The sequence below is a fragment of the Chenopodium quinoa genome, unplaced genomic scaffold (genome assembly GCF_001683475.1).
Source record: "Chenopodium quinoa cultivar QQ74 unplaced genomic scaffold, ASM168347v1, whole genome shotgun sequence".
NCBI classification, from domain to species: domain Eukaryota; kingdom Viridiplantae; phylum Streptophyta; class Magnoliopsida; order Caryophyllales; family Amaranthaceae; genus Chenopodium; species Chenopodium quinoa.
Window position 1 is genome coordinate 1984351 of NW_018742817.1, and position 11555 is coordinate 1995905.

Sequence of the window (11555 nt, forward strand, 5' to 3'; positions counted from 1 at the left end):
AATGGCCTAAAGCCAAGAAATCCAGTATGGTCTCTATGTCTGTAAAGATGTGTTAGTCCATGATAGTCTTACAAATAGGGTCAAACCTATTAGTTGCGTAAGCCTATTCGGATTCTTCTAGTGATTGCTGATTTCGATTACAAATTTTAGCATTGGAGATCAAAATCACCTTCTTGAAATGTTCTTGATGGAGGATATGTATATGATACAACCTAAGAATTTTGAAATCCAGAAATCCTAGAATGTTTTGCAAACTTTAGAAATTCATTTAATGGATTGAAGTAAGCATCAGGGAGTTGGAACATTCATTTCGATTAGGTTATCAAAACAGTTTGATTTATTCAAAGAACGATAAGGAATCTTGTAGAGAGAAGAAGTTTAGTGGGAGCAATTGGTCTTCTTGGTCATGTATGTCGATGACATACAGTTCATATGAAATGATATATCAATGCTTGAATAAGTCAAGAAGTTGTTAGAGAGTTGTTTTTATATGAAAGACTGATGTTAAGTACATATTGGGATTTAAGATCCACGAAGTGAATCTTGAAGAATGATTGGAATGAATCGAGAAACTTATGTTGATAAGGTTCTTGACAAGTTCATGAAGCAAGACTCTAAGAGAGGATATCTTCCCATGTTTCATGGTATTACACTCAGTAAGACTCAGTGCCTTCAAAAGCTAGTAGAGTTGAGTTGTATGGATAGTGTACCTTATGTTTTTGCAAAAGGGTCCATTATATGTGACATGATATGTTCAAAGCAAGTTGTTACATATGACTTGTGCATGTGTAGCAAGTTTCACGTAAATTCAGAATAAGCATACTGAAAGATGCAAAGAAAAAACCCTTGAGTACTTGAGAAGAACTAAAGGAATATTTCTAGCTAATGGTGTTAAAAGTGAATAAGTTGTCAAAAAGTTATATGGATGCAAGTTTTCCAAACAGACAAGATGACTTTAGATGTTGATCTAAATACATTTTGTGGAAAAGGACAATAAGCTTGAAGAGTTCAAAGCAGAATATTGTTGAATACCCAATGTCAAAATATATGCATGTAGCTACAGTAAGAGTAGTTAAGGAGGAAGTTTGGATCACATTGTCTTGTGACTAAAAGGACACCTTTGCCAAAACAAAGGAGCAAGGGTCACATCACAAATCCAAACAAATAGATATGAGATATCACCTCATATATGAGATCAATGACAAGCGGGATATCGTGATCTGCAAAGTTTTATTATGAGTGAGAAATCAGTAAACCCCTTCCATAGACTAAGGTATGAGAGTCATATTAAAATCTTGGATTGAAGCAAGTTATGTAATTCAAGTTGTATATGTTTTTGAGAAAACATGTTACATAAGGAATGCATCAATTTGCAGAATTATGTTTAAAACAGAAATTATCATTTCTCTTATTTAATTAGGGTTTTGGAAATTAAATAAAATGTCCAAAATAATTATGAATTGATGGGCTCATTAGGTTGATGACCTGATGAATGAAACCCCACATGTGAACAAAATTCATATATTATTTAAGTTCCTAGTTCAAAATCATTAAAGTGGACATAAATAATTTCAATGAATGGACTAGCATGTAAGATTGATTGGATAGCGCAGTTTCATGGGCTATAGGGGCATAGAGATGCTCGGTCAATCACTTGGATATGCATGAATGATGCATGATCGAACTATTGACCTAATTTGAAGTTCAAGTCTGGAGCTTCCGGATATATTAGTGGATTCCTTTGACATGAGTGAAACATTGATTTCATTCAATGGATGTTGTGACTGTGGTACACTCAAACGTCTGCCCGTAACTAGAGATTATAAAGTGTGTTTCCCGGTTATTTCAAAAGTTGAGTGGGAGCCTTGGTTGCCACAAGATTGGATTGAGTCTACCTACTAAATTAGGAAATGTGTCATGGCCGCTTGAAGAGGGAAAATTCATAAATATGTGGTCGCGTTCAAATGCATTACTCAGTAATCATTTGGTTTTGTAATTCTCACTCAGTTTTCAACACTAGTAGAAAATAAGTAATGGCAAGCGGTTCAAACCCCCTAATGGGAAGCGGTTCTGAACCGCATGCCTTTAAGGGGCTTGCCAATTGGTCTTTAAAATGGCAAGCGGTTCAGAACCGCTTGCCAATTGTAGTGAAAGGGCAACGGTTTTGGCGCCAAACCGCTGCCCATTAGGGGTATTAAAAATAAAAAATAAATTTTTTTTTTTGGATTTTTTCACTTAAATTGATACATAATCAAAATATATATAACAACATTAATATTTTTATTAATTAATTGTTGTAATATTACAATTTTTGATTTTAAACAGCAAAAAAAAAAAAAAATAACAAAAAAAATTACAATTTCTGATTTCAACAATAAATTAACCACCCCACACCACCATCCGCCAGCCACCACACCACTAGCCACCACCCTACACCACCAGCCACCACCACCAGCACCATGACCCCCAACCACTTACCCACCACGACCCCCACCAACACCAGAAAAGCAGCCAGCACCACAACCCACCATCACCCGTCCACCCACAACAACCCCCACCAACACGAGTACACCTGCCAACACCACCGTCCACCACGACCCCCACCAACAAAAAATCGACCTAAACAAAACAATTCAACCACCCATCACAATAAAATTAAAAAAAAACTGAAAAAACAAAAAAAATAAAAAAATATAAAAAAAGGAAATACCTTGAATACCAACAAAAAATCGAAATTGGCTTTAAATTTGGGTTTAATGGGTCAAATTCGACCATAAAAACTCTAGATCTAGAGTTTCTATTGTCGAATTCGACCATAAAAACCCACACGCACCACCACCAGACTACCACCGTTTAACCCACACGAATGGTTCGAAAATCCATGCTCGAATTGGGTCTAAAATCCATGCTCAAATTGGGTCGAAAACCCACCGGACTACCACCGGATTTCACTGAGAAAGGAAAGAAAGAGATGAGAGAGAAAGAGAAGGAGATGGAGAAAGGAGAGATGAGAAGATGGCGTGACAATGGAGGTGTGAGAGGAGAGAGAAGTGAGGGAGTGAATGAGAGGAGAGAGAGCGAACTGAGAAGTGAGCTAGAATAATAGGGGCGAAAGGGGAGAGAGGCCGTGAGAGGATATGATGGGATTAGGGTTTATGAATTGTAATCCCATTATTTTTTTTTAAATGGAAAGCGGTTCGGCCTTGAACCGCTTGCAAATTTAACTAATGGTAAGTGGTTCAAGGCCAAACCGCTGGCCATTAGTTAAAAGGCAAGCGGTTCACGCCAAAACCGCTTGCCATTTCACTTCCCTCTTTTTTTTAATTAATTAAATGGGAAGCGGATTTTGTAAACCGCTTGCCTATTATGGCTTCCCATCACATTTATTCTACTAGTGCAAGAAACAATTTGTAGATTAATATGATCTCGACATGTGATGCAATCATATTATCAAATTGACACATATTGACTTAAGGAATTTGAATATCGCACACTTGTCTCAGACAAGTGGGAGATTGAAGGATTTATGTCTTCGTCGTGTGCAATTACTAGATATATCAATGGATCGAATTATGGAGATAATTAAGTTCGGACATTTGGGTCGTCGTTTTATCATAGCTAGAGGTACTAACAATCTTTGGGCTAGTAAAATAGCCTAAAGTCCAATTGGACGGATCCTATAAGGTCACACAAAGGGTCTAGATCGGGCATGAGAGGACAAGACCCATGATGGGCCTCATCCTCTAGTATGGCCGGCCACATGGAGTGGATTGAAGGGTTTTGGGCTTCCTAACCCTAGTCTAGTTATAATGTGATTATAAATAGACTAGGTGCCTAGGGTTTACAGGTGTATGCAATTTTGTGATCATTAAGATCAAACCCAAATTAGCAAACACGAGACCAACCCTCTCAAACTCTCCTCTCTCACGGCTTTCTCTCCTCCCTCGGCGCCAGTGTGGTGGTTTGTGGTGGTGGTGGATCGTGGTGGTCGGCTTAGTCCAAGAAAGGTGGTGATCGCGGTTTTCCTCAATCACTCAACCAATCTAGTATTGGTGGACGACTCGTTTGAAGCTCGTGGACTAAGTAGAGGAGCAATGCTTGGGGATCTATTCTCTCCCCGATTTTCCTGTCAAATTGCTACGTGAAATTCAAGGAATTCACGCTTCAAAGGTATGATTATGTGTCTTGTGTGTTATGCATGTGCTCTTGTGATTAGGTACTTGATTGAATATGATTCATGATTTTCCGCTGCATAGTACCTATAAACTCCTACAAGGTTGTTGGCTTGTTGGTCCTTTTGGTTGCTCTTTCGGGGTGGGTTTGTGTTACGAGGAGTTGTCACAGTGAATTTGTGGCTCCTCTCATTGGCAGTATGGGCATAGTCCTCTGTGTGTGTGTGCTAGTTTCCAGAGGCTAATTAAAGTTATTTGTGCAAGCGAAAAGTGTTCCCTACTTTTGGTGTTTGCAGGGAAAAAGTAGTTTTGAGGGGGGAGGTTTGTTTGCTTTTCCTGTTGCTTCTTGGTTGTAGGATGATTTGGGTATTCATTCATTTCCTATTATCTCAGTGTCAGTGTTGGTGATGACAAAGTCAATCATCATTTTTCAATCTTGAAGGAGGCTCCCCTCTTTAGTGTTTGGGGTAAGCAAAGTCTTCCATTTTCTTGCATTCTATATATGTAAAATTGCAGGAAAGGAACCTGCATATTGGTGCAAGGCTCCTCATAGCAGAGTTGTGAAAAAATACGGCTCTTGGTTTGGCTCCTGGACTCTTAGGAGGTGGCTATGCTTTTCGATCCCTAGAAGTGGAGTCGTTATATGGGTCTTTTTTCTGGCAAAAGGGTGCTTTTGACTTTTGGGTGTTTTGTCTCTACATTACGTCCTTCGTGAATTTGCATTGGTGTCATTGCAAGTTTCAGTTCCCTTCTTTAGTGATGGTTTGCAGTACTCTCTGTCCATCTCAGTGGTTTTGGTTCGTTTAGCGTAAGAACCTTTAGGTTATCCAGGCTCCATGGTAATTGGTATATTACGTGACTTCTTTGGTCTACTCTTTCACTATGGTTTCCCTCTTTGGGTAAGTGGTAAACCCTGTACATGGGTTTGGTTGGGTGGGTGGGCTCTGCTTCAGTTTTCAAGGTTATTCTTTCTGTAGTTCTGTGTTTAGCTAGATGTGTTTGGTTGTCTTTAGTTACTTGTTTTAGCTCTATTAGGCTGTAATTTTCCCTTGATTTATGAAGTTCTCACTGTAAAAAAAAACTAAAAAAAATTAAAAAAAAATTGCTAATCCTCTACATATAATATGTGTAGCCCTTATATATTTGGGTTTTTAGTAATATAATTATAATTTGAGACATCATTTTGTATGAATAATCAAGTTTCGCAAAATATGTAAATATTCTTATATAAAAACACATCAAACAATCAACAAACTAAATGTGTTAGGTTGAGCAAATAACCATCATACATACTCCCAAAAGATTTATCACAAACTTTAAGCCTTATTAATCTCAAAATCACACTTATATAAAACAACACTTCAAACCCCTTTATGTATAACCTAATGAAGATTTTAAAATCACCTAGGAAAACAAACACCTAAATACAATCCTTTCTGCCTCATAAGCTCCAATCCTTAAAGTAAAACCATGTAGGATTTCTTGGTGAAACATTAGAATACATGCCTTATTTTAGTAGCTTTCTCCCGTGCCAAGCATTGTAACAAAATAACCACACCAAAATCACAATAATAACAATAAAAGCTTCAAATTACTATATCATAACCAATATAGTATATGAACACACCTATCCCATAGTACAACTCTTTGAACTCAAACCATGATATCGATTATCGATTTTGAGTCTTGACTAAAGCTACTCAAATCCGCATCATCTACAATGATCACTTGTGAAGGAAAGAAGTAAGGCGTTGGAACATCAGCTTTGCATTATCCGAATCCGGGTTAAAAATATGAAAGCAATGGCCTTCTCCTTTGGTCTCAAACAACTCCACACTCCCTTGAAAGCCACTGTTTTTAACAGCGTTATAGTATCTAATCTCAGTATCCCTCTGCCCTTCCTTTTCAGCAACTAGCACAAGCACCCTAGAGCACCCAAGCTGCGCCAAGCTCGGAGCACCGTCAGCCTTTGGATTAATCATGGGGCTTTCTGAACCACCAGGTGCATCAGGATACAGGAAGTTCCATACTTTGTAACCCATCTAAACATCAAAATTTGACGAATTTGGGTCATCCATTAAGTGTGAATGCGAAATAAATTCTCCTAGGATATTAACCCCATTGTCTAAAATCTCGGTACCTGACCTCATGGCTAGGTTGTGGGCTATGTTGGCTCCAGAAATGTCACCCCCAATAAAGAGTGCATCAAGACTTCCATGGCTTGCTAACCACGGGTCTTGAAGCGACGCAACCCAGTTGAGGGAAGTCCAACAGTCTTCATAGGCAGTGGGAAGAGGGTGCTCAGGTGCAAGCCTATACTCAACTGAAACAATTACCACCCCGCCTTGTGAGGCAAGGATGTTCATGTAACGCTGGTGGGTGTTAGGGCCTATTATTGTGTATAGTGTATAGTTATCGGGCCTATCTCATGAGCCCTAATCTATTTGCTAGCTTGTATATATACGCTTGCTATACTCTAATGAAAACTACGTAAAATCATTTCGTGACATGGCATCGGAGCCACTACAATTCTACTCCCTAAATCTCTAAAAAAAAAAATTTCCCAAATTCCTAAATTTCTACATCCCTAGTTTCTAAATTCTACATTCTCAATTACTGAATCAATTCCTACAATCGCTAATTTTCTGTTTCGATTTTCTTTTGGGTATTCCCTACTTCTACTGCTTCTTTCCGTTGGTTGCTTCGTGTGATTTTTGTTGTTCGAATTTGTTTTCTGTTGCTGGTTTGAATTCTCAATTGCTATTCTACATTGCTATCTTGCTGAATTTCTAAATTATTCTTCTCAATTTCTACTCTACAATTCTTTATCAACAATGGTGTTTGCTAAGTCACAACTATTTTGTACCCATTGCAATCGATCAGGTCATGATTATGGTGGCAGTTTTCTTGTCCATGGGCTACCCGATTGGTGGCTGGACAAATATGGGAATAAAGGTCGTTCTTCATCTTCGCCGATTACTTCCCCGATGATTGTTGCTGCTTATTCCTCGCATGCTGCCTTCCTTTCTTCTACTGCTGCAATATCGTCATTCCCCTTATCGCAACCCTCGTCAGGTCGCGGGGAGAGCCTACGGTCTTGTTCCGCGGGGGCTGCTACCGCCAATAAATTTCTGCCAGGCCGCGGGTCAAACCCATGACCCCAACTTGCGGCCACTGTTCTCAATTCAGCTTCTGTTCTTCCTGTTGCTGCTGCCCTCACTTCGCCCCCTGCCGATGCTATTCTTTCTCACATTGCCGCTGCTATTCTTGCTCACACTACGGCAGACACTATCTCTTCTCATACCACTATTTATCTATCTTGGATAATTGACACGGGAGCCTCACATCATGTAACGGGTGATGAGTCTTCATTATTTGATACTCAATCAATCTTACCATGCCCCGTTGGTCTTCTTGATGGTGGTCAAGCCTTTGCAACAAATGAGGGTCGTGTTTTCTTGGCGGATGGAATTATTCTTGAAAATGTTCTATTTGTTCTGCAATTAAATTGCAATTTGATTTCGGTGTCTAAGTTGATTGATGACTCTAATTGCTTTGTCCGATTCACTAATTCTCTTTGTGCTATACAGGATCAATCCTCGGGGAGCTTAATTGGAGGTGGTGAACGGATAGATGGACTATATTATTTCCGGCGACTCCCAAAAGTATGTGCTCTCACGGGTCCAGACATTTCTACATTTGAGTTGTGGCATCGTCGTTTGGGGAATCCGTAGGAGAAAATTGTCAAATTGCTTCCTGCTGTTCGAGGTAGTTCTGCTCCTAAGTGTTTACATAAAGCATGTGAAATTTTTCCTCTAGCAAAACAAACCCGAGCCCGTTTTCCTGATAGTGATAGTCGTGCTAGTCGTATTCTTGAAATGATACATTGTGATTTGTGGGGACCGTATAAGACGGCTTCTACTTGTGGTGCTCATTATTTTTTAACTATAGTGGATGATTTTTCAAGAGGTGTTTGGGTTTATTTGTTGAATGATAAAAGTGAAGTTTATTCCTCTTTCTGTTCTTTCTTTGCTATGGTTAAAAATCAATTTGATGTTACTGTTAAGTGTGTGCGGAGTGATAATGGAACTGAATTCAAACACATGCTTCCCTATTTTGATGAACATGGCATTCTCTTTCAAACCTCTTGTGTCGGTACTCCTCAACAAAATGGTCGGGTAGAGCGTAAACACCAACATATATTGAATGTTGGTAGAGCATTGATGTTTCAAGGCAATTTGCCAATTGATCTGTGGGGTGAGTGTATTCTTGGGGCGGTTTATGTTATTAATCGCACTCCTTCTCTTTTACTTGATAAGAAAACTCCATATGAAATGCTTTTTGGCAAAGAACCCGATTTTGATGCATTGCGCGTTTTTAGGTGTCTTTGCTTCGCCCATAATTAAAAAGCTAAGGGTGACAAATTTGCTCCTAGGAGTAGGAAATGTGTGTTTGTGGGTTATCCCCATGGCAAGAAGGGTTGGAAGTTATATGACTTTGAAACTGGTGGAATTTTTGTCTCACGTGATGTCAAGTTCTATGAGAATGAATTCCCCTTTGTGTCTACTAGTGACTCTCTTAATGCTACTGTGGGAACCGAGGGTGTGCAACAAGAAAATGTGGTAGTTGATCATGATTTTTTGGATGATTTGGAAAATGTGTTGGAGGTCGGTGAATCCTCTATTGACCGCGGTTCACCACAAGCACCAAGTAGCCCTGCCACTGCTTGTGATGCCGCTGCCACTACCTGTGCTACCCCACATGATACTCACACTACTGCCACTTCTGAGCCCTCTGCTACTGCTTCTGCCTCGGAGGCTATTGCTACGAGCCTCTCCTCTACATCATCTCTTGATCTTGATCGTGGTCAACGACATAGACATCTCCAGGTTGGCATCGGGATTATGTTGCACATACTATTTCTGTTCCGAGTCCATCTATCCCTCCTAGTTCACTGTCTACTTCATGCTCCTCAGGTACTCCCTATCCTATACCACATTTTATGAATTGTGATAATTTTTTTGTGCAACACCGTGTTTTTATTGCAGCTGTTGATACGGTAGTTGAGCCTCGTAATTTCAAGGAGGCAATGCAAGATGAGGGGTGGAAAGCGGTTATGCAAACAAAAATTGATGCATTAGAAAAAAAAATGGCACATGGGTCATGGAAAAATTGCCTCCGGGTAAGAAAGCTCTTGGGTGTCGATGGGTTTACAAGGTCAAACTTAATTCTGATGGCACACTCGAGAGATTGAAGGCTCGTCTTGTTATCTTTGGTAATCATCAGGTTGAGGGTATTGATTACAATGAGACTTTTGCACCCGTTTCTAAAATGGTCACTGTTCGTGCTTTTCTTGGCGTCGCTGCTGCAAAGAATTGGGAATTGCATCAGATGGATGTCCACAATGCATTTCTTCATGGTGATCTTGATGAGGAAGTTTATATGAAGCTTCCTCCTGGGTTTCATGGCTCTCAACCTGGTATGGTGTGTCATGTTCTGAAGTCGTTGTATGGTCTTCGACAAGCACCTCGTTGTTGGTATTCTAAATTGGCCGCCTCTCTGAAAAGGTACGGATTTGTGCAATCCTACTCTGACTATTCTCTGTTTACTCTGCAATCTGGGTCTATTCAACTTAGTGTTCTGGTGTATGTTGATGATTTGATAATTTCTGGTAATGATTCTTCTGCGATTTCAACATTCAAGTCACACTTGAGTGACTGTTTTCATATGAAAGATTTGGGTGTTTTGAAGTATTTTCTTGGTGTTGAGGTTGCTCGTAGTCCCAAAGGCATATTTTTATGTCAACAAAAATATACACTTGACATTATTGCAGAGTCTGGTTTGCTAGGTGCTCGTCCGGCAGGTACTCCTATTGAGCAGAATCATACTCTGGCGACATCAGAATCCTCTTTCTTTTCTGATCCAGAGCAGTATCGACGGCTTGTGGGTCGTCTGATTTATTTGTCTTTTACTAGACCGGATTTGGGATACGCGGTGCATATTTTGTCTCAATTTATGCAACACCCGCGACAGGACCATTGGGAAGCGGCTCTTCGTACAGTGCAGTACTTGAAGGGATGTACGGGTCAGGGAATCCTTTTGAGTTCAGATTGTGATTTACATATTACAAGTTGGTGTGATTCAGATTGGGCAGGTTGTCCCTTGTCGCGCCGTTCTATCTCTGGCTGGTTGGTGTTTCTTGGTGCTTCTCCTATATCTTGGAAGACTAAGAAACAGGACACTGTGGCCAAGTCTTCTTCAGAGGCCGAATTTCGCTCAATGTCTAAAACTACTGATGAGTTGAAATGGTTAAAGGCCCTTCTTCTGAGTTTGGGTGTCTCGCATCCCCGTGCTATGAGTTTGTTTTGTGATAATCAGTCTGCTTTGTATATTGCGAAGATCCGATTTTCTATGAGCGTACCAAGCACATTGAGGTGGATTGTTATTATCTTCGTGATGCGATTCAGGATGGTATCATTAGTCCGTCTTATGTGAAGACAACGGACCAATTAACGAATGTATTCACCAAGGCTTTGAGTAAAAGTTAATTCATGTATTTACTTGGCAAGTTGGGCATTTGTGATTTGCATGCTCCAACTTGAGGGGGGTGTTAGGGCCTATTATTGTGTATAGTGTATAGTTATCGAGCCTATCTCACGAGCCCTAATCTATTTGCTAGGTTGTATATATACGCTTGCTATACTCTAATGAAAACTACGGAAAATCATTTCGTGACAGTGGGGAAGAGAGAAAGCAGATTCGACACAGAAGCCACCACCGTGAAAGTAAACTAAGATGGGGTGGTTGTTTGAGGCAAATTTGGGCAGATAAAGCCTAGCTGAAAGATTTGTATCACTGGAGATTGTGACGTCTTTTGAGGAGACACCGGTTTCTGGGTCATCAAGGGTGGGAGGTCCTAGTGGTGAACCAAAAAGTCTCTCAACTGAGCCATCTTTATAGACTCGGGTGAACCCCGTAAGCTCTACTTTTACCTCTTTCGATGTAGAGTTCATCATAAATTGAAGGAGAGTGCAGTGTTTGAGAAGTGATGGAACTTTAGAAAATGATAAGATTTGCATCAACAATAAGTATTTCTAAGATAAAGAGGTGCAGCCTAATAGGACTTATAAGACATGGTAGAAGGTTAAGTCACGAAATTGACCATTTCAAACCAGAGATGAAATAATATTACGTTTCACGTAATGAATGGTGGAAAGATCACAAATTTGACTTTTAAAGTTCATTCAAAAAACTAAAATCTACGAGGAAATCTAAGCCATCATCAATTACTGTAACCATATCAATTACGAGTAAATCCAAATCGTACCCTTAAAAGAATGTTGTATGAAATAAAATTCTATGAACTATATAGTGACATCATGA

General features: G+C 39.7%; 1 pseudogene; it reads right to left on the minus strand.

Annotated features, from left to right (window-relative positions):
- Positions 1-5896: 5896 nt before the first annotated feature.
- Positions 5897-11253, minus strand: LOC110725945 (annotated as a pseudogene).
- Positions 11254-11555: the final 302 nt, after the last annotated feature.